General features: G+C 30.9%; 3 long non-coding RNA genes across 4 annotated transcripts; 1 reads left to right on the forward strand and 2 right to left on the reverse strand.

The window, feature by feature from the left end:
• Window positions 1–592: 592 nt before the first annotated feature.
• On the reverse strand, window positions 593–3832 carry LOC139527816 (uncharacterized). Its single transcript, XR_011665455.1, has 2 exons — window positions 3101–3832; window positions 593–1562 (listed from the first exon to the last, which is right to left on the reverse strand). It is a non-coding gene; the product is annotated as an uncharacterized lncRNA (long non-coding RNA).
• A 3019-nt stretch (window positions 3833–6851) lies between these two features.
• On the reverse strand, window positions 6852–11730 carry LOC139527817 (uncharacterized). The gene is made up of 3 exons (XR_011665456.1): window positions 11595–11730; window positions 8545–8709; window positions 6852–6974 (listed from the first exon to the last, which is right to left on the reverse strand). It is a non-coding gene; the product is annotated as an uncharacterized lncRNA (long non-coding RNA).
• A 394-nt stretch (window positions 11731–12124) lies between these two features.
• On the forward strand, window positions 12125–20416 carry LOC139527818 (uncharacterized). Of its 2 annotated transcripts, none has more exons than XR_011665458.1 (3): window positions 12125–12746; window positions 16659–16812; window positions 19948–20416. It is a non-coding gene; the product is annotated as an uncharacterized lncRNA (long non-coding RNA). The 2 variants fall into 2 exon arrangements; XR_011665457.1 differs by lacking the exon at window positions 12125–12746 and adding an exon at window positions 16158–16325.
• The last annotated feature ends 1004 nt before the right edge of the window (window positions 20417–21420 follow it).

Genomic DNA, 21420 nt, shown 5'->3' on the forward strand with positions numbered 1-21420 from the left:
TATGAGAAACATTGATGACCTTCGGCTATTGTCTGCTCTGAAGTTGGGTTGTTGTCTTTTTTGGCACATTCCCCATTTCCAGTGTCAATTTTATTAGCATGATTAGGAAGTATAAACTGAGAAACAAACCTAACCATGTTAACATTGTATCAAACTGAAATAACCTTAATCACTTAAATTATCCATGAAGGTCAAGGTCAGGTCAACCCAACCTGATAGACAAGTAGATCTTTCAAGATACTCATATATACAATAAAATGTATCCAATTACATATATAAAATATACAGTATAAAAGAGCATTTCATTGATTAAGTAACAGTATATTTTACATGCAGTCATTGAACCATGAAAATGGGGTCAGGTGCAATGTACATATAATGGCAAACTGAAACATCATAACATATTAATTACCTACTAGCATCTGAATACAAGACAAGAAACATCCAGCTCTTTTAGCTTTTAAAATGTAAAGCTCTATAAAATAGCTTACATCATCACCCCAAGACTGTAATACAAATTTCTTGTATACAACCAACTTTCATGACTTTTGTGAAGTCTTTTTGTGTAAGGCGAGACAAAATAAAATGATACTTTGAAGTACATGTATTGTTTAATATGTTTGACTACTATTATAAAATGCCAGTTTCAGAATGAACAGTAATTTAGAAGATTATTAAAATACATGTAGATACATTCAGACTATTATAACTATACAGCAAGCTGTCATTCGACTCTAACCAACAACCATGCCAGGGCTGTAAACTAAAGCTTGTCTAGGTTGGTAAAAACTTCCATCATCATGCATATATATGACACTAACCAATAGTGATGGACCGTGACAGACCCTCATGGAAAGTAAAGGAGGTTTAACACTCCCTGGTGGTACATGTAGCCAACAATAGCAATGGCAGCATAGAAACTCTTATTATATCCAAATTCTTATTTCAAATGAATAATTATCCAAGGTGAATCAGATGATGTATGATCATGATGCTGCACGTTTAGTATTGACAATGATTGATATTCACTGAAACTAGAAATTTCCATTATTCCAATTTTCTATTCTTAATGATATAACTATCCAAGATAATCATGGAATTAAGATATGATGCACTACTAATATTCCTAGAAAACTTTAAATTCTCTTTATTTCAAATTGTTAATATTACTTATTTCAAATATATATATATATATATATATCAAAGGTATGCTCTGTCACCAAGTAATGTAGTACATTGTATTTCCTACATTTTTTCTATGAATTGTAAGTTTGCTATTTGTTCAATTCACAATTCTCTTTTTGTCCAATCAGATCATCCCATCAACTGTACATCATGACATAATGCTGTTAGCTCTATCAACGTTATTTCCAAACCAATAAGTAACACAAAATTATGAATGAATCCACCATTTCACAATTTATAGCTACAGGTACAAATGAGGTACCATATGAGAGTAACTTAGTGACACTATATATTTCCTATATATACATTGATATACATGATATATGCCGCTTCATAATCTGGCTGGGAATCATGCTCAAACCAATGTGATATCTTATCTACAAAAAAAAACATACATTAAGAATAAAGTATTTATTATATATAAACTTGTATAATTTATCTACAAGAAAAACTAGCAATCATAATTTGCTTGACAACAAAGTTTAATGATGTAAAGAAATGAATTTATGACTTATACAATTTAATTGATAAGTCCCTTATGAGAAGAAGAATAAAACCCTTTTTTGAGGTTCTATTTCTAAAACAAAATGTTCTCTCTTTCTACATCAATGTTTTCTTAGGTGTATACTTCATTGAAGGGTTACTGTCTAATAGAGGCTATAGCATTGTATAGCACTATACTTGTTGTGATCAATTTATAATACTTTTTAATTTTAAAATAGAATTTGTTGAATATTACTACCAACGTGACATGGTGACAAAGCAAATAGTATTTATAAGATTCTTCTTCTTCTTTATAATCCATCAACATACTGATGATAACGTGTCCGGCACTTATTTACAGTAACTATGCCGCGCATGCGAGGGATCTAATTTTTATTTAGTCATGACAGTCATGACAGTGATTAATAATTAATATACAAAAGATAAAAATAAAAATTTCAACATAATTTCTTTTTCTTGTTATAACATATATTTAAGTTCTACAAAATTTAGAGCATAACAAATCATTTATAACAAAATAATGAATCATACCCGGTAAAATCTTAAATTTCTTATCACAAAAGATGAAAAGTGTTAAAAATTGTTGTTAAGGACGCAATGTCGTCTCATCATTTGGAATCAGGCATGTCAGGGCACAATATCAATATGTATACTCTTTTTTTTGCCCCGGGCAATTTTGAGGTTATTGCATATATATAAACCCAAGCCTTGAACATGTTGAAGGTATTCATAACACATATGTGACAAATTATAATTATTGTACATCACCCACCAGTGGCTATATAAATAGGTATATCATCGTCGTAACTAGTCTGAGATTACTCTGACGTCCAAATGGCTGTTTTGCCAGACAAGCTTGTCTCGGACTACATCGTAACATGTGAAGATTGGTTGGTTATTGGTTAATAAAAAAAAGTGACAAATATTTCATGCAAATTTAGGACGTGACAGTTATCAATACATTAACATACAATATATAGGATTACTCGATCAGGGGTTTAGGTCTTGTAACTGTTGTATAGGCCATCCCGCACAACCATACCATTGTGAATACCCCACATGTCAATGCATGTTAGGCAATAAACAGGGGTGGATCCCGCCATTTTTAAAAGGAGGTTTAAACCATACTAGTTTATATGTAACTTTTTAAATCATGCATTGATCTTCCAAAAAACATGAAAAAGGGGGGGGGGGGGGGTACAATCACAGGAACAATTTTTTAACAAGCCCAAATTCTTACTTTGCCTTTGAACAGGCTACCATCCAAGAGTGTGGAGTATTGGAACGTCGATTCATACCTGTATGCACAAATTTAACAAATGTGAACATTTTTCCTTCAAATTCTTGGGTGATGATCCATGATCAATGATTATTCTGATAGACATGTATTAAAATATTCATTTCTACTCACCAATTGCAATTTCCAGCTCAGCTTATATTGTACTATAGTTTCCTTCTACCATGTCAACGATTTTATGTAAAATAAGTTAGCTATTAGAAGCGCTGACACTGCCGACACACATGCGACATAAATGCAACAAAAATAAAGAGGGTACGGTAACGTTAAATCGTTTACGGGCGAAGAATTATTTTCCGTTTTTAATTAAACTTGTCAGATTTGATTAATTATCGTCGAAAAATGTCCCTAATGGATAGTCATTCAAATTAAACCAGCTTTATTATGCTGTATGCATGTAATATATATGTAACCTGGTCTTTAAATGTACTTTAAGTACAGTGTCTGACGTATTTATAAACATTTTCTTGATTATTTATCCTATTTCAAATATAAATTTGAATGAATTTATAAGCCTTTTTCTGCTATAATATTCAAACTTTATTTTTTAACGAAGGCTTCTGGTATGTAGTTTTTTTACAAAAGGCTCTCGAATTATAGACACATTAAAAAATAAAGATGGAAAGTCAAACGCATGAGTCTGGCAAAAATAAAGTTAACGGACAATGTCATGACAATAAACAGAAAACGATAAAAGACAGAGTTATATCTATATATTTTTTTCCCTGCCTCAAATTTACTCAAATGCAATTTATATAGGTAACATAACAGATAAATGATAATGCATTCATTTACAATATTTAAAAATAGTTACATCTTAAATTTAATTTAACATATTAAGATCACGTTTTCAAGGGTTCACGGCCGACATCCGTTATTATTAAATAAGGGTGTAAAAATGAATGACAAATTCTTCACCACGTACGGCAGTCTGTAATTGCATATAAAACGTATTGCAATCACTTGTAAACCATTAAATACAAAGGTTCAGGTGCTTATATTCAATAATCAAATATTATTTCGGCAATCTGTTGCTTTTTTTTAGTCAATTCGCGGCGATTTGTGCAGCAGTATGACTTTGAGCTACTTTTTTTATTTATATAATTATAAAACAGTGTTAAATAATTAAATAGGAAGAAGTTAGAATTAAAATTGAATATTTGTTTTATTTAAATAACATGATTAAGGGGACGTGGTAGACTTTCAGTTAAAAAAAATCGTCTTCTTTCACAGTTTTATTTTATTCTTGAAAGGGGAGCAACCCCTGATAAATAATGGGAAAGTTTCACTCGTTTTGTGTCCAAATTATTAAAATCTGAACACGACTGGACACGGTCTGACAACATCTTGACGTCAGTTTGTATCCATGGTCTGTTTTGGTCTGACACGGTCTTAACGGATCTAAACAGCTCGCTAGAAGATACAGTCTTAAATATCTTGACATGCCTTAACGGGACTAATTTACCTAATGAGACTATCGATCCGAATGGAGACTGAACGATCTGACAAATCTTGACGTTTTCCTCTAGCGGTAAATCCAGTCAATTAAGATACGATCAGACCAAAATGACCGTTTCAGACTGAAATCGTGCTACTAGTGCTTGTAGATACATTTGTCTTTAAAAATACAACTGACATATAAGGATCGTAATGGTGCAATGTGGATAAATTTATCGGTTTCCAAGAGCAAAATTGGTAGCGCGTCATCCCTACAATTGCTTCCGTTTCTACAATTGTGAAAATGAACTGGCGTGTTGGGGAGATAACTTTGACGAAGTAGAGTCCTGACTGGTTAGAGAACGTCTTGTTTTTTTTTTAAAGTTCATCGGAAAATACTTTGACCTTGTTGGTGAATATTCCGTATCAACTTCACAAATAATAAACTATGGTCTTAACGTATAGATTCTAGCTACTGACGTTGTTTATAATCCAAATAATGTGTTATAGCATTCTCGGTCAAATATTACTTTTACTATGTAGTCTAGGTTTGGTAATAGCTATTTGACATGGATCCTTATTGTGCTAAGATAAAGATAGGCATGCTTGTCTTTGCTTTTTGTAATGTGCCTTGTCTTTTTGCCTTTTTGTTTTTCTTTGTTGATATATTTGTTTGATTTGATCTTGTTGATAAAGATTAAGAATATAACACAATATTGACTGCTATATCCCTATTTCTGATCATTTCTGACTTTTTAAACTATAATATCTATTTGTATTTTGTAATACATCTAATGTATTCACACATTGTAGTAGGGACTTTCCGTTTATGATTTTCCAGGTTAGAATCCACAAGGTTGATTAAATATAGTTCTTAGGTGGTAATATAATAAGTCATTATAGATGAGGTGGTAATATTAATAAGGCATTATAGATGAGGTGGTAATATTAATAAGTCATCAAAGATGAAAATGTTAAACGCCGGAAAAAGATTCAGCAGTGACGTTCGAAGAAACCCTCGGGGATTGGCATTCAAATTCGTGTGCTAAATTTGAATCAATTTTTTTTATATTTGAATGAATACATAGAAATAAATGACTAAAAGAAACGGGAAAAGTACATTGCATGAACGATTTATATTTTTTCAGCATTTAAGTTTTTTTTATATAGATCAGTAACAATATAATTAACTATTATTGAATATGATCCTAAAGAATGTACATGGTCTTTGGCTCGATACAGAAATACATAAATATATACAGACAAGCATGTGCAAACGTATATCTTATATAAGATGTACAAATCATCGTTTTACTGGTTCAAATGCGTAAACAAAATGGTCTTCATAGAAGCTGCATTGTTTCACTTTTCAATGCCGGCATCACTTGATAATTCGAATCATGTTCGTCAGTAATCTCCAACTTTTGATCGAAACAAATATCAAATGATCAGGAATTCAAATGAGGTTGAATTAATGACTTCATCATGTTCTTAGCCAATTACATTAATAATTCAACAGTTCAATGTTGATTTCGCTGATCTGTAGAGAATTCAACCAAAGTAACTGTTGATAGTGAGATATTATATCACAATCTTCTTTTTATTAAATTGGATCCAAACAAAAAATAGATTTTAAGATTGTGTTTGCACCACAGCTTGTGATCTTTAAAACAACTTTCAGATAATAAGATGATGTAACATTTGCAGATAAAATTTCAATTTTGAACTGTATGAAGGACAACCAAAAGATTTTTTTATGAATTTGTGCAAAGCACTTTTTCCATGACTTATCTTCAACAGTAACGCTTATACCTAAATAATCAAAAAACGAGGTTATATGAGTCTTCTGGCGTATGAAATTATAAGCCTTATACCTTTAATAACTATTTACACCACTGGGTCGATGCCTTATCTGGTGGACGTTTCCTGCCCAGCCAAGAAGTCAGCACTTCGGTATATATTTATCAATTATATGGACAGCTTTATAAATGTACGGTTTGCAAAAGTATGATTTTGTTTTAAATACTAAGTTTTTTTTTTATCCCAGGTTTAAATTATCTTAGCCGTATTTTGCGCAACGTTTTGGAATTTTGGATCATCAATGATCTTCAATGTCATACTTGATCTGAGCGTCACTGATTAGTCTTATGTAAACGTAACGTGCGTCTGGCGTATAAAATTAATTGATAAATAATTGGATAGATATGTTGAAATGTTAGACGTGTGACTATGTTTATGTCTACAATAGATTCATCTATAGAAATAGCAGGATTAACCACTTTGAGTATCTCAAGATTTGTATTTCTATGTTCGTATGCACTTTTACTCTTTCCCATTAAATTTTCATTGCAATTGAAGAATTAAATTGCCCGGTAAATAATCAATTTTTAACAATTATTAGAATGTTAGGAATAAAGAGCACACAAAATGAATATGAAGACGATATTTTACTTGAGAAGACGTTCAAAGCAATACTCAGTGTTAAGGCAAAGACACATATCAAAACTAATAATGTTCTTTTTCTGGTTTCTCATATTTTCATGATGGTAGCCTGCAACATAGAAGAAAGCAAATATAAAAATACAATGACAAAATCGATACTGCAGTAAAACAAACACTTACATGAATCCATTTGAATATTTGAATCATTCATGTTATATATCATGCTTATCATTTCTTCTTTTTTTTGGTTGGTCAATTCGGTTCTGGTTATTTTAATTAGACTATATTCGTTTTTGTTTTGTTTTAGAGTGAATTGTGTTTTCATGGTCTCGTTAATGTCTTGTTTGGGTGGGGAAAGTGTGTGGATATCTTCATTTTATCCTAAAAATGTTTATTAAGATATATATATATTTTGTACAGATATACATTCTTTTTTGTCCGATATCAATGGTTAAGATGGGTGAAAGTTCTTTTCATAACGATTATTTATAAATGTACAGTCATTTAAAGCAGGCTATCAATATTGCCCTCCAAGCAAGTATTTGGTTATTGTAAATGCCATGATCACGTAACGTTGTTAAATGAAGGGGATTCATTTGACTATTCAATGTATTGAATAAATGACCGAGTAGTTAATCATTGTTTAAATTCCATTGTATCCTGTTTGTTTCAGTCTCGTACTTTATATATGTTTTCTTCACATGATACATGCAATACGTATATCTCTCATCGTAGTAATGTTCGAAGATAAAAGGCGTTGTATACCTGTCTTAGAACCTTCTCGTCGACTAGGGCAGTGTCATATAGGCTTATTATGAGACGGCCATATATGTTTCAATATATAATACACATGTGGTAATAGTTCACTATTCTGGCAAATATTTTGTTTCCGTTTTAAGTTACAATGTCGTCGATCAGTTGCAATGTGTAGCGACAATTTGAACATATGTATGGATTTGTGTACCTCATTCTATACGGAATCTTAAGTTATTTTTCAGTCAGAAGTTTAAATGTATAATTAATTTTCAATCAAACCAAGCAGTACAAAGAACACCAAATTGTTTCTTTAAACGCTAAAAAAATAAGCGCTTTGCCTTAAGAAAGGTTTATAATGCAACACATTTGAAGTTGTTTAAAGAGTTATGCATGCATCATCATATTTATTTTACTTTTTAAATTTAAAAAAATCAATATGCGAACTACTGATTTTTTTTTATTCAATCGCATTTAGTGTTTTATTCATGCCATTATCTTTCAAATGAAAAAAAAAACAAAAACAATGTGAGATATGAGGTAAATGTAAATGTGACAGCGAACCTAGCACTAGTAGGATTAAAAATAGTTTATTGTTTAACAAACGGTAGAAGTACACATAAAAAAGACGAAATTTTTAAAAAGTACATACTATCCGTTACACACAATTAAATCTACATAATGTTTTATACCAGATCAATGATGTTTACTTCGCAACATTAGGTAAAAAATGACGCTTTAAAATCGCATGATCATAACTCATTGTTTCTGATTATTGTACGTTCATCTTAAATAGACTCCGGACTAATTATAGATTATAATATAGTAGACATCTGTATTTGACTTTATAGATGTATCTGAGGTATAATTGTTGAAATACATTTTGATATCAATATTCTTGAAAAATATGTATAGCAATATCTTACCACATATGTAGATCATTGAGACTTAATACCGAACCCCCTTTCTGCATTCTCTACCACAGCCAATAGAACAACAAAGATATCCATTTTTACAACCAGAACTTCCACATATGTCAGCACAATGGCTGACTCCATCAACTGGAACAGGTGGACATTTCAATCTATAGCCTGTTAAAACAATGAGCTAATTCTGTTTATGTTGACATAAACTACAATGAGCAATGTGGCGTGTTTCTATTCTTTTGATACTGAGGATTTGACTCATTGCTTTAAAATATGTTTCTATCTGTTAAATTATAATATAAAAACAGATAACCGAGTTCTTCATCATGTGTTCATATTTTAGAATATTTGAAAAAATATGTAATTTTGAAAAATATAAAAATATAATGACTGAATGGAATAGATAACAGAGAAATATTCCAGTCAATCTAGCATACATTGGACCCTAACCTTGCAGTTATGGCAACAGAAGATATTTGAGTTTTAATCTTTTAAATTAGCATTATATTCCAAATATACACAGATAAAAGTTTCATAAAACCAAACTTGAGGAAAACTAAAAAATCATGATTTTGAAATTCCTATGGAGATTTGCATTGATAAGGCAGATAACTCTGCAAAAAAGGCAGAAATATCAATAAAAATTGATACAGAATTATTACTTTACCGCACTTTTTTAACAGAATATATCATTTGTATATTGATTCTTGACATTTTAGCCGTCTTTAGAGTATACCAAACAATTTCTAAGGTGTTTTTATATCTTTAATTAAGCTACAACCTAGATTTCATAATTCATTCCTTGACTATTTAGGAGATTTTTCAGCACGTCAAGGTAAAGAATCTGCAATTCAATACAACTAATTATTTTTCTTTTTGTGGTTTAAAGTTTCTTTACACAAGGTAAATGCTGAACAAATAGAATTAACAGATATAAGCAATACCAAATATTTACGTTATTTTTCAAAATGACAAATTTGCCAAAATTTAAAAAAAAATACCCATAACACTTCGGTTTTGTACATTCCATGAGCAGAATATCATATGTTATAGTCAAACTAGAACTTATTACCCTATTAAAGTATCCTATTTCACAGAAATTATAAGAAAATCAACCAAAACTGACAAAAAAGACTTTTTTTGCAGAGTTATCTCCCTTTCCAATGATATTTTTCATAAAAAAATTAAAAATGCAAAATTTGAGTTTTTTTCTGATTTCATGGGACTTTTTTTCTGTGTATATTTTGGGCTTAATGATATAGATTAGAACTAGATCATTTTCTGTTGCAATTTGTTTGAGCATGTTGAGGTTCAATTTAAGTTTGGCTGGACTAAAAAGACCGTTAAAATGTGATGTGCTTCATAGGTGTGCATTTGAGTAGCTCCTACAATAGCGTTTATCCACCGTATCGTTTTATTGAAACGTTCCTATAAGCAAATAAAAAAAAAACAAAAAAAAAAACAACATGGGTGTCTACGTCGTCGAGATAAAACAGTCACAATCAAATAATATATTAGATTATAATATCTAGTGTGTGTATATTCATATTTTCAATATTCTTTTGTATCTAACGATCGTAGTGATATTCTTTAAAAATAGAAACACTCCCAACCGGCAATTATACGAAGCTAAAAATGGACATTCGAGATACATTAACACGTAGCTAGGTCAGGTCAATATTTGTAGTAAGTATTATTTGGTGAATCTCGGTACATGTATAGCATGTATAAGCTAACTGATTTTCAAACAATAGTTTATAAAAAGGTAAAACGAACATTACTGACGAAAATAATTCTAAAAGTGTTATACCTAAGATAGTTATTGGATTCTTCTATCGGTAGAAGAGTCAGAATCTGAGAGGAAAAAAGTCATAGTGTAAGCTAGCAATTAATTATAGTTCGTTTATATTCAACTTATCATTATACATGTATATTATTATGCTCTTGATTCGGAATCGTTTGTAGCTGTATGACCTATTTTATCATTGTGAAAGGTCATTACCAACTTATGATACTTTTAATTGGTCCTTAAAATAAATCTATATTTTTTAATAAAATAAATACATTATTCAAATACGCAAATTACAGAATATTTACATACGTAAATGAATTTCGCCTGTCCAGTGAAAAGCTGAGTTTTCAAAGGAAACAGAATAAAATAAACTCGTTTTAATATTTTGTTTGAGGTTCAGCAGTTGTTTTTCTTTGCGATTTACACTTTGCTCACGTACTCAATTGTATTTGTTATACATGTCATCCTGAAATATATGACAAGCATTTGTCACTATCTTATCAACACGTTTATTGATATTTTTTTAAAAGAACAAAATGTGTTATTGATTGCAAGTTATGTTGGAACCGGTTATTGAAGGAGTAGGTCCGGTAAGGACCGATTTTGGCCTCAAATTTCAGGTTCATCTGACGAAAGATTTTGGACACTTTTTAAACATTAAAGTGTCTTTTTCAGTTGATTCAATAAGTTTATGTGAAAGATTATAACTAATTTACTCATTAAAAACGCTCCGAATCAAGCTTAAATATGAAAAATCTATCAAAAATGCCAAAGCATGTCATTTTTCAGATTGTTTTTGTCGAAAATTAAAGTGGCCGAATCCGTGTTCATCCTATACCTTTATATATGTTATGTATTAACATTAAATACAACTTACATTTCAATATTAATGATAAACACAAATGCGGCCACTGTCATTTAAGATGGAAACCGTCTAGAATTTAACTAACATGCTTAAATTGTGAAGATTACAGTAATTTAGCATAACTTAATTATGCTAGTACCCGATATATGTGCATGGTATTATCAAAAAACAGCCCATATTTATGTAGCAGAAGCATTTTACTTTTCAATAAATAACTAAAAGTTTACATTATAATAATTTTGTAAAACTGCTATATTTTGGGGCCAAGATGAGGTCTTACTTGACATACTCCTTTGTCCTATTTGGCGGTAAAATTAATTGTTATTACCAGAATAAATCTAGACGATATTTCATTATTTATTATAATAAAAGTAGCTTAAAACATATACGTACCTAAACCAGACACTTCTGTGTTGAGGAGGAATGTCAGACATGCACAAAAAAGAATTCCGGTAATGAGTTTGAACATTGTGTTGCTTTTAAGGCTGGCGATGATAGCATGATTGTAATCTGTAATCTTTATATACTACATATATTACTTGTAAAACAAATTAATTAATTGAAGGTGAAAAAAATAACTTCCGACGAAACCACATAACGTAAACATGTCCCAAAATTGGCTAAAGGTCAATAATGATTTGAAAATTGTAATTTGTACCCTTTTTATACCAAATGCATTACTTATAAAACAATTTAATCTTTTAGAGGTGAAAAATTAGCTTGCGAATAAACCACACAACGCAAACATGCCCAAAATTTGATATTAAATGTACATGTAGATGCATTTCAAATAAGAACTTATATCGTGTTATGTCATATGTATATATTTATTAAGGCGTTCACCTGGACCACTGTCACCACATGCCAACTTTATCATTGAAACTTCATGTGCAGATGTATTCCAAATTATCTGTTGACCTTGTTTAAAACAATGAATGTTTGAAAATGGGTTGTTCTCCCCGCAGCATTATACATATATGACAAACAAATACAAAACATCCTGTCATGCTCCTCAAGGTAACTTGTGGTTTCCCATTTATCTTGAAAAACAAGCGAAAAGACACCTTCGGGACGATCCGGGATATCCAAAGTTAAAGAAAAACACAACATTATTGCGAAAGTGTATTGCTATGTTTTATATCATTGGTTGATTTTCTGAATGCACTTATTGAATATAAACTCATCATAGATATAACAGTTTAATGTATATGGTAGTATTGCCATATACCAAAACATTCAAGCTCCTGATTTTATAGCATGATGAAAACAATAGTTTCGATTACAACTTTACAAGTTGTGTTTTACGACTTTAAACGTTATCTTTCGAAGAAAGATTGAAAATCTTGTTTTTTTTTAAAATGATATCGAAATATATTTCTACAATGATACTTGCGGGGAAGAATTCTCCTGGTTGTTTTAAAACTAGGATAAAAACTTGGAAAACATCAACGATTTATGGATTTGACGATTTTATGATATAGCTGATTATAGTGAGAAAAATTGAAGACACAGAAAACATGTCACTAAGAAGTGAAGATAACAAAGGTAATATATTAATGTTTTCTAAAATAAAATCTCTACCTCTTCTCATGTTTACATATCTTTTTTCTCTAAAAGTCTAACAACAAATGTAAACCACAAGTGTTAACCACATGCATTTAATATTCCTTGACATATTAACATATTTTCTGACTTTTTCTTGTTATATTATTTGGAAAACATGCATAACATAAATGATCAATTAACAGTCGCATTTTGAATTGGAACATATAGACGACAAGAAGGAAACAAAATTGACGTTATAAATACTGTACAGTTTTTTTTTTAAATCTGTGTGTCTTCTTTTTCAATGGCTAAATAAAAAAGTAGGTGTACGACCTTGTTTGATTTGTTTTTGGTGTGTTAATATGTTTGTGTTATGTTCACATGCTGTACGATTATGCATCAATAACTAAGTAAAAAAGAAGATATTAACATGACAATTAAATCAAATGATCCGTTATATAGTTATGAATATCCCAAACTATGTTAGTTTTGTTACATATAAAATGTTGTTACATACAGGTATAATAGTTCGATAGAAGTTGTTTTGAATAAGTTATCTGACTTATAACATGTATAACTTTTGATTGCAATCTGCTTCATATCCTCAACGAAATCCACGAGTTAAAAATCACAGTTATGTTAAGCCGTAACTGTGTTGTTGGATACAATATTTTGACTGTTTTAAGTATAAATCAGTTCGACGAAAAATGTTTGCAAATTTTACAATTGAATTTAAATCATTCTTACTGCATTACATTTTTATGGTTTAAAACATCTAATTGATAAATAACTATGTTTTATATTTGCGAATTTTCTTTTGAATTATAAAAAAAGTCATTAATAGATTTTATGGAAGAACATGACAAATCAACCGAAGATACACATGATAGAAAAAATATGTATCCTTTAATACAATCACAGCCCTTTTGTTTGCATCAAGTTATTCTGTTGATACAAAAACCTAAGTAAAGATGTTTGAATAGGAGATAAGTCTAGATAAAAGAAGATGTAGTACTATTCGCGCAAATGAGAAACCTTTTCATTCAAGTCACAATTTGTAAAGGTAAACCTTAAAGGTATAAGTATGGTCTTCAATACAGGGCTTTCCTTCACACCCAACAGCAAGCTATAAAGGGTCCCAAAATATTTAGTGTAAAACCATCTAAACATATCTAACCATGTTACAAGACGGACACAAACAAACGATAGTCTAGCTTTAAATGCATTGACCAGATAAAGACTAAATAGGTAGTCGGTCCAATTTAAAGCAAAGGACAATTAAAATAATATAACGACAAGATCAAAATTATCATTGCTGATAAAAGGTAAAAACATATATCGATATTTTCTAATTGAGCTAAGATAAATTCAAGGGGTGAGAAGATTACGAATCTTTAGTTGTTGTAAAGCGGACCTTTATTCTTCAATTCAAAGATATAGCTTAGGAATGTGATTGCAATGTTTTTATAGAAATAAGAACTGTTTCTTGGAAAAATGACAAAAAACAACTATTTCATTTTTTTGGCAAGATGAATTTTGAAGTCATTATACAATGTGAAGATTATCAGAGTTCCTGTCAATATACAAATTCAAGTTTGATCAGAAAAGGCAAGTAATTCCTTAACGTTGAAGGCTTTTGAACAGAGAGAGTGGAAAACACCCATGACTATAAAACAGAAGGCTTTCTCTGGATTTGGCAAACACAACAAAAGGTAGAAATTTAGCTGTTTGGACAATTTTCTTTTTCATTGCAAAGATAGTTTTGGTTAATGTCATACGACAAGGGTGGAGGATACATGCGTGTAGCTTTTTGATACATCATTATATGAAGGCCTAAATTATTCAACTCTCTGGTTGATATTCGTCTCATTAGAAATCCTTATCGAGTTCTACCTTTGGGCGTTAGCATATTAATTTGAAAAAGTCTATTTGCATGATATAAATTATTTCTTAGTTTGATTGTGCCTTTGGAAACTAAATCCTCTCTTATTTTCATTCTGATTAACTTTGCAGTACACCATATGACGATCACAGAGAACCAAACAAATTCTGATTGAGAGGATTTTTCTTCAGATATTACATGTATTATGTTATGTTTCCCTAAAACAAATAAAAATCAACGCTAGCATGGTACGAACAGAAATTTTGAATGAAAAGAATCATAACCTCCCTCTACGTTGAATGATCGTAACCTATACATTATTTTGTTAACTTTTCATCAAAATACCCCTATCAATTATTTAAACTCAATCTAGGTATGCATCTAAAGATTTCAGAAAGCATTTCAGAAATATAAAGGAGATTACAATTTGTTTATATTGCAAACACTGTGTTATTTCTTGCAGTTACATAAAGTTGTAAAAATCCGAAAACGTTAATGTAACTTAGCAGAAATCGGCTGGGGCAATTCAAAGTTTTTTTCAAAGTATTGCTTACAAATGTATAATGAAATTATTCCATAAAAAAGGCTTATAAGTATGAGCACAGGTTAAATCTGCATAAGACTCTTAGTCGCAGAAGTGACCAATTGAAAGTATTTTTGAAGCAAAATCAAGATGAGCAGAAGATATCGCCGAATCCGATTTAGGCCATTATTCAAGACGTAAGTCATTATATGAACGATAAGTGAACTCAATAACACCAAAAGAGGTAAATCGATTGTGTTTTAAGACGTGTCACGGTACTTTTCTATCCCAAATTCACGTATTTTGGTTTTGATGTTATATTGGTTATTCTCGTCGGTTTTTGTCTAATACTAAGTCCGTTGCTGTGTGTGTTACATTATAATGTTGTGTTGTTGGTCTCCTCTAATATTCAATGCGTTTCCCTCAGTTTTAGTTTGTTACCCCGATTTTGTTTTTTTGTCCATAGATTTATGAGTTTTGAACAGCGGTATACTACTGTTGCCTTTATCTATTCATATTTGATTATTTATGTATGCTTGAAGTTGTCTATACCTAAATGATTCTTAGATATAGAAATTGAGTGCATTCATTTTGTTTCTTTCTAAAGGTTCATGTTCCTTTGTTCTAGCATAATACTGTCAGTTAATATATATATTTTGGCAAAGAACTAAGAACACATGGTACAGTGATTATGTATGACAATGTTATTACATGCGCCACTTTTAATTAGTCGGATATCAATGAACTTGTAAAAATTGACTTTATGGACAAATTTGTTTTACTTAAGTCCGGATTTATATAAAACATGTATTAAATTTTTGGAAAACACCTACTTTGTTGTCCAAGTTTTAAACTAAAGTTTATTAACGAATTGCAACATACCATGACACCAGCTAGTACCAATATGCCAGGTTTGATATTAATATTGATGCTTACATGTAAAATAAAAAAAAATCATATTATTCTTGGAAAACATTGTTCGTCATCGGAAATAAGGGGATTTTTCCCCCGATTTTACATTTTATTTTTTGGGTCTATGTATTATATAAACCACCAGTTCTCAGTCAGAATAACAATTACACTTATAGCAACGACACCATGTCGAAATTGATGAGACTTATTTTGTGTAGCTTTTGTCTTTTAACATTTTTCATCATAGAGGTCAACGGTCGACGTAAGTAAATCGGTTTTTTATTTATGTTTTGGTTTGTGTATGTGTGTGTGTGTGTGTGAGAGAGAGAGAGCATATGTACCAAAAATAAACAAGCAAAACACATTTTGTATTTTTTCATCAATTATAAAACCTTTTTTTGCCAGTTTATCATTTAATGTGTTGAAAAACCATCAATAGGAAGAACTCGTTGTATACAAATGTATGTGTCCCTGTCAACATGACCATTCGATGAATACTGCTTTTATACTGGGATAGTTTATTTCCAGTTTTATATTTTGTACTGTGAAGCATTACTTTTTCCTAACTGATGCTTTCAATCATGTTTTCTAAAAGGATGCGTGATGGTGTGTCCAAGAACACCTGGTGTTGGAATCGGTCCATGTGGTAACAAGTGTCCAAGCGGTGGTTGTGGCTCTGGAAAAAGTTGTTGTTTTAATGGCTGTGGTCATGATTGTAAGAAGAAAGTTAAAACGTGCTTTGAAATATGGTAAGTTATGTTAAAGATTAACTTCACAATTCGTATAACAAACATGTACAATTGTCCCAATGTAAATTTGAATACATAAGAAAAACACAGTTTAAGAAAATCAGTCAATTTACGTCGGTTCGGTGATTCTCACAATCATATTGTTTTACACATATTACAGTTAACAGTTTACACACTGTGTATCTTCAGCAATTTTTTGCACATTCATTGATCTCTTAAAAAAATTAACGGTACCAATTTTCTTGCACCAGATGCGCATTTCGACAATACATGTCTCTTCAGTGATGCTCGTGGCCAAAATATTTGAAATCCAAAGCTTATATAAAAGATGAAGAGCTATAATCCAAAAGGTCCAAAAAGTATAGCCAAATCCGTTAAACTGATCAATAAATAACGTTTGATTGTCACGATTGTGCTTGTGTTCTAAATAACTCTTATACGTATGAGACATATCACCGACATTTTTTTAATGAGCATGATGACAGTTAGCACTAGTGGAAAAAGATCCGTTTAAGCATTTGAAGTATCTGAGATAACCCACACTCTAGAATAGCTTCAAATGTTTTATGTAATATTTTAAATTTGTGAACCGGTTTCTCTCCACATTTGCCATGGCGTTGTCAGTAACGCTTTATGAATTTTTAATATCCTTTTGAATTGCACTCTGTCAGTTTGCATTTTTTAACATACTGTCATTAAAGTTGAGATGAATACCTTACTACAGTTTTGCTTAATCTAAATACGCAACATCAAAATAATTCCATCAAAAAGGTTTAACTTACGAAGCAGGACCGTAAAGAATGAAATTCGTTTTATTTCATGACCTTTTAACTAGCTCTTGATGCCGTTTGTATTTGTCACTTAACTTTATCTTATAAATGTTTAAAGTTATAGTACTAAAAAAAAAAAATATCTTTCTGCCTTCAGATTGTTCTCTTTTTAGTTTGACAATATAAACGAGTTAAGATTTAAAGGAAGACCCATTTTTAGTCCCAAAATATAGCACTTTTACAAAATTGTTAAAATATAAACTATTAGCTATTTATTGGAAAGAAGAATGCCTCTGTTACATAAATATGGACTGTTTTTTACAATTCAATGTACACACATCGGGTACTAGCATCATTGAGTCATGCTGATTTACTGAAATCTGCACAATTTTATCATGGAAGTGGCCGCATTCATTCTTTATATTTAAATGTAAGTTGTATTTGATGATAATACATAACATATATAAAGGTCAAGAGTGAACACGAATGCTGTCACTTACAATTTTGATAAAAATCATCCAGAAAGTGACATAGTATGGCATATTTGAAAGAATTTTCTTTTTTAAGCTTCAATGTGAGCGTCTTTAATCACTATATCAGTTCAAATCTTTCAGAAAACTTATTGGATCGACTGATGTAGACCTTTAAGTGTTTAAAAAGTGTTCAAAATGATTCATCAGATGAATCTGAAATTCGTGGCCAAAATCGGCCATTACCGAAACGACTCCTTGTCTGTTTATTGCATTTGATCAAAACTTTACATAGGGTTTGGGTGTTGGTGATCTTCTGCTGTTGTCTGCTCTATGGTCGGGTTGTTGTCTCTTTGGCACATTCCCCATTTCCATTCTCAATTTTATTTGTCTTTGCGTTGTTAAAAAGTTCTTACCGTTTCATGATATATTAGACTATGGCAGTGCCTCCGTATCAAAAACCGAAAATAACGTCATTTGGGGTCGAATTTCCATTATGATAGACGTTTGTAGCCAAACACCATTTGTTTTGCACGCTTTGGAAATAATCACTAAGCATGGCTTAGAATTGGAATGGACGAATTTAACATTTGCTGCATATGTATTCACCTATATCATTTATACTAATCTATAATTTAATTTCAATCGTACAATTTTTAGAAGTATTGTCAAATACTAATACTAAGTATTGATGAAAATGAATTGTATGTAATATGGATAATTGTTTTACGATCTTACAAAATATAAGTATTGTGATAAATATATTCATAAAAGAGTATCACACACAACTGCAACTTTTTTTTTACTTCGAGAATGTCATAATTAATAAGTATGATATTGGCTGGTTACTAAAATTAGATAGTGTGTTTGATGAAAATTGTGATGTATGTAAATGCAGTTCTTCTTTTGTTTTTATCCATCGTGGTTGAGATCAATATTTCACTTTTGCTGTTCAGTCGTGAACCGTATTCGATTAGATGTTCTTTCCGTGCACTCACTGAAGAACAGTTTAGACTGTTACTTTTAAATTCTAATAATTTGTTCTGATGATGATGGCAATGCCATGACATGCCATGGCAATGAGGTAACATTCAATATTGACGATTTGTACATTCGCAATTTACGAGATATGTTTTTTGTCTGATTAGAAAACGGATCTTTGCTTGTGTCATTTTTCTCTGCAATAATTGATAATTTTTTTAACTAATCCTTGTTGTCAATTCCAAATACAAATAGTCTTGTATTATTTTAACTTTTATTTTCTTGTGTACAATTTACAGTTTAGTATGGTGTTCATTATCACTGAACCAGTATATATTTGTTTAGGGGCCAGCTGAAGGACGCCTCCGGGTGCGAGAATTTCTCGTTGCATTGAAGACCTGTTGGTGACCTTCTGCTGTTGTCTGCTCTATGGTCGGGTTGTTGTCTCTTTGGCACATTCCCCATTTCCATTCTCAATTTTACTTCCATTAGATCATTCCCGAAAATATATGATAACAGATGATTTTGTCCAATTTCAATAAGATTATTTTTGCAAATTCTCGTATTACAATAATCATTTTCTAGTATGTTTCTTAGAATCATATGACACACAAGTGGACAACTAATGCAAAATAGCGTGATGTTTCATCAAATACTGTCATTGGTGAAATTATAACGACGACTTGAATGACGCGATTTAAAAAAATCATTCAGAAATACAATGAGCAAAATACAATGTAAATATTAAAACATATTATACGAACTAAGGTATTTGAGAACGATGTCAGTTTTGATCATCCTTTCAAAAACACTACTTAAAAATTATCTACTTTTTAATTATCCTATATATAGAATGTACAATTCAATTATTTTCACTTATTTTTCTTTGTATTTTCAAATGATTAATTTTGTAGGTCATAGTTCAACACGAACGACGAACAACAAAGCTCTAAATATCAGATTGTGTTTGTTTGATATTTCAACTCTTGAAAGTGATGCTCGGAAACCCTAATTTGATATTAATGTCTATTTTTTTTTATGAATGCTGTCCACAACTAAAAAGATATAAACCAAAAGAAAGTATGCAAACTTGGATTAAGGGATTGTCTGCATGATTACATTTTGTTTTAATAAAGTTGATAGCCTAAATAGCATCTTTTTACTAATGTCAATATCAAAGAAAATATATAGTGATGGGATGAGAATACGAAGAATTCGCAAACAAAGCAACATACTACTTACTGTCTGACACTGTGTTTTCGTAGGTTTAATTCAATTGATATTTGTAAGCATGGTAAATAACAGTTACTTTAACATGTTTAAAGGGTGGATGCACAAATCTTTACAAATGCTTTTATTGCTTTATCTGTATTCTACTTTGTTTTTCTTAGTTGACAGATTTGTTGGTTTTTATAGTAATTAAAATATTTCAATATTAATTGGTGTATCCTTATTTTTGACATTTTACCTATTATGTCTGTTTGTTTTAAAAAAAGATACCGCCAAAAAGATCCCTTCATGACAAATCCAAATCATGATAACAATTGTCCATTTATTTGACACATTTTCTTACTTGCTAATTGCATACATAGTTTCATCAAAGATACCAGATGTTAAATATTCTTAGGTTTTGTTAGCAATACCACCATATTCAACCAACTATTTTCATCCTTTAAATGTCCTTTACTAAGTATTTGGAAGTTATTATCAAATAGTCCTTTTCGACGTATGATGGGGTTTGTTGTTGATACAGTTCAGTGTATTTGTTAGTCTGTTATTTTCTTCTAGTCAAGTCGATTTGTGCAGATTTTTGACAAAATTGCTCAGATTGTGGTAAAAGCATGACATTTGGCATAACTGAATTTTAATGTGCGTATTGTTATGCGTTTACTTGTCTACATTGGCTAGAGGTATAGGGGGAGAGTTGAGATCTCACAAACATGTTTAACCCCGCCGCATTTTTGCGCCTGTCCCAAGTCAGGAGCCTCTGGCCTTTGTTAGTCTTGTATTATTTTAATTTTAGTTTCTTGTGTACAATGTGGAAATTAGTATGGCGTTCATTATCACTGAACTAGTATATATTTGTTTAGGGGCCAGCTGAAGGACGCCTCCGGGTGCGGGAATTTTTTGCTACATTGAAGACCTGTTGGTGACCTTCTGCTGTTGTTTTTTTCTATGGTCGGGTTGTTGTCTCTTTGACACATTCCCCATTTCCATTCTCAATTTGATTAGTAGTATATGTCATGGACAACATTTTAAGCTATGGACCCAATCTGAAAGTCGAAATTGGCGGAAGAGGCGGCCATTTTAAAATGGCAGCCGTTTCATCTCAATAGATTAATAATAAAAAATCACGAAAATGATATTAGAGAAGATATTCACATGAA

The sequence above is a fragment of the Mytilus edulis genome, chromosome 6 (genome assembly GCF_963676685.1).
Source record: "Mytilus edulis chromosome 6, xbMytEdul2.2, whole genome shotgun sequence".
Lineage (NCBI taxonomy): Eukaryota > Metazoa > Mollusca > Bivalvia > Mytilida > Mytilidae > Mytilus > Mytilus edulis.